This window comes from Otolemur garnettii, unplaced genomic scaffold (genome assembly GCF_000181295.1).
Source record: "Otolemur garnettii isolate 467f Iridium unplaced genomic scaffold, OtoGar3 scaffold00077, whole genome shotgun sequence".
In the NCBI taxonomy this organism is placed as follows: domain Eukaryota; kingdom Metazoa; phylum Chordata; class Mammalia; order Primates; family Galagidae; genus Otolemur; species Otolemur garnettii.
The window spans coordinates 1091448-1094639 of record NW_003852472.1 but is presented as its reverse complement, the minus strand read 5'-3'; the positions used below and the strand labels follow the sequence as shown (position 1 = coordinate 1094639).

Below are 3192 nucleotides of genomic sequence, written 5' to 3'. Positions count from 1 at the left end.
CCTATAGTCCCAGCTACTCCGGAGGCTGAGGCAAGAGAATCACCTAAGCCCAGGAGTTGGAGGTTGCTATGAGCTGTGATGCCAAGACACTCTACCATGGGCAATAAAGTGAGACTCTCTCTACAAATAAATAAATGAATAAATAAAAAATGGTGAAGATGGTAAATTTTGTTATGTATAGAGCTCACTATTAAAAAGTTAATATTCATGGCTCAGTATCCATAGCACAGTGGTTATGGTGCCAGCCATATACACTGAGGGTGGCAGATTCAAACTTGGCCCGGACCAGCTAAACAACAATGACAACTGCAACAAAAACCAGTTGGGCGTTGTGGCAGGAGCCTATAAGTCCCAGCTACTTGGAAGGCTGAGGCAAGAGAAATCACCTAAGCCCAAGAGTTCGAGGTTGCTGTGAGCTGTGACACTACAGCACTCTACTGTGGGCAATAAAGCGAGACTCTGTCTCTAAAAATAAATCCAATCAGAAGAAGCCAGAAGTCTGAGGTCACCAAGTGAGCAAGAATGAGAGCTGAGCCTAGAACACAGGTCTTGTACTTATTTGTTGACCTCAAATAATCTCTTCCATCTCCTTTGACACCCCCGTGGGTATGATGAAGGAAATAATGAGTTTGGCTGACTTTAGCTGGAGAACCACTCTGCCCACAGCATTTTGGTGAACAGGTCAACACCAGCCAGAGGCTGCCAGAGGGCTCTGTTCTCGGCCCAATCTGGCTCAACATTTTTACTAACAACAAAGGAAGTATGTTGATCAACTTCCCTTGACAACAGGAAAAATATGGTAACATTCTGGACTCCAGGATCAGAATTCAAAAGGATTCTGAAAATCTGAATTGACAGAACCAATAAGACAAAGATGAGATGCAAAGGAGCTAAATGTAAAGTCTTCTATTTGGACTCAAAAACCAATTAGAGGGTTCCAGTTACAGAAGCTGGAACACACTTCAAATGTAATGGTATAGGTAAAGCTAAAGATCTGAAGGGATGGCTGAGTGCAGTGGCTCAAACCTGTAAATTCTAGTACTCTGGGAAGCCTAGGAGGGAGGATCACTTGAGGTGAGGAGTTCAAGACCAGCCTGAGCAAGAGTGAGACCCCCATCTCTACTAAAAATAAAAAAAGACTAGCTGGTTATTGTGGTGAGCACCTGTACTCCCATCTACTTGGGTGGCTGAGGCAGAAGGATTGCTTGAGCCCAGCAGTTTGAGGTGGCTGTGAGCTGGGCTGATACCACAGCACTCTAGCTTGGGCAACAGACAGAGAGACTCGTCTCAAAAATCAATCAATCTGCTACTCCTCCATAAAAACAACACTAATAAAATTTAAAAAATCAATTTTTTTAGAACTCTGGAAATACTCCTTGGATTATTTGAGAAAAACACCTAAATCTCAATAAGGACAGGGACCTCCTAAGGCAGTCCTGAAAACCAAGAGCCCCACAACCACAGTAGCTATAGAAACTAGCAACCGCTGGAGGAAGCAGAGCAAGCTGGGAGCTCCTCAATAGTTCCCCAGAGCAATGTCTGTATCTGACCTGTTTGGCAGCTCCCTGGAAACTTGTACCCACAAGGTTTACGTTTAATTGACCTGGCTCAGAGCTGCTCAGCTTAAACAGCTTTTTCCCCAGGGTGCTTGTCAAAACCAATCAGTGACAACTGTTTAACACTGTTGCTCCAGAGGCAGCAATAACAGCTGGAATAAACAATAAACTGACCAAAAATCGCAAGAGGAAAACCTGGGTCTTTAGAAGGCCACATGCATGTGCACAGCAGTGCAGGAGCCCAAGAAAAACCTGCAAAGGCCCAGCTCTCTCACCCTGTTGCCCATGAGGCTTTGTGCAAGCAGGAAGTGAAGGCTGAGGCCAACTGTCAACTGCTAGCCATGGTGTGCTCCAACACACACACACAACCCCTTGACAAAGACTGAGAGGCTTACTAGTTCAAGGCATTTAAGGTAATCTCTGGTCTTCAGCTGATTGCTAAGACCAATCCAGTGGTTGCTCCCCACTTTCTTCCTGCTGGGACAGCCTCTTAATCTTTCTTCCTAGACAAGACTGAAGCAGCATCCAGGCCCTGAGAGCTGCTATAGGTACCTCAAAACCCTAAGGGGGCATGAGCCTGCATGCAACATGAGGCCAGGGACAGAGGGAGAGTCATCTATAACTAAAGTTACTAAGCCTCCTTCCTGGCTATGCCTGAAGGGAGGTCTGTCTCAGACCTAACATGAGCCTGCCTCTATCTATCTATCCATCCATCAATCTTCCTTTCTTTTCCCTTCCTTTTCTTCCTTCCATTCTCTTTTTTTTTTTTAAAGAGACAGGATCTTGCTCTGTTTCTAGGCTGGAATGCTGTGGCCAGATCATAGCTCACTACAGCCTTAAATTTCTGGCTCAGGTCACCATCCTGCCCTCCCTTGCTGGGATAAGAGGCATGAGCCACCATGCCCAGCCTCTATCATTCTTTTTTGCTTAAGCCAGTTTGGCTTTCTGACACTTGCAATTAAAAAAGTTCTAACACAAATAAGCTGTTATTTCTTCAGTAGCCAGCCAACTAACTCTAAACTCTAAATCTCAGTATATCCTGACAGTTCAGCCACTGTGACCAACACTGAGAGAAAGCCTACAGCAAAGAAAAGTGGGCACTGCTCACCTTCTTTTTGTTTCTGCTCAACTTTGATCTTCTTTGCCAATAATTTCTTCTCTTTTAACTTCTGGCTAAAAATGTAAAACATATACATTGATTTCTTAACTGCTTTATTGTATATTTTAGAAAATAAACACCTACTTATGGTATCTTTAAACTTTTTAATAACACAAACATTACAATAACAAAATTAAAGAAATACTTTCTCATAATTCTGCTGCTCCAACATTGTTGACATTATCAAGCTGCTTTCTTTTATTTATTTATTTATTGAGACAGAGCCTCAAGCTGTCCCCCTGGGTAGAGTGCCGTGGCATCAAAGCTCACAGCAACCTCCAACTCCTGGGCTCAAGCGAGTCTCTTGCCTCAGACTCGCAAGTAGCTGGGACCACAGGTGCCTGCCACAACACCTGGTCATTTTTTGGTTGCAGCCGTCATTGTTGTTTGGCTGGCCCAGGATGGATTCAAACCCGCCACCTTAGGTGTATGTGGCTGGCGCCTTAGCCACTTGAGCCACAGGCGCTGAGCCATCAA

The 3192-nt window shown here is 44.5% G+C and overlaps 1 protein-coding gene across 1 annotated transcript in view; it reads right to left on the bottom strand.

Annotated features, from left to right (window-relative positions):
- The window catches only part of LOC111726724 (tigger transposable element-derived protein 1-like), a 12541-nt gene extending 9812 nt beyond the window's left edge, over positions 1-2729 (bottom strand). The window contains exon 1 of the mRNA XM_023515741.1: positions 2665-2729. The gene's annotated coding sequence lies outside the window, so the exon portion shown is untranslated. The remainder of the gene's footprint in view (positions 1-2664) is intronic.
- Between the last annotated feature and the right edge of the window lie 463 nt (positions 2730-3192).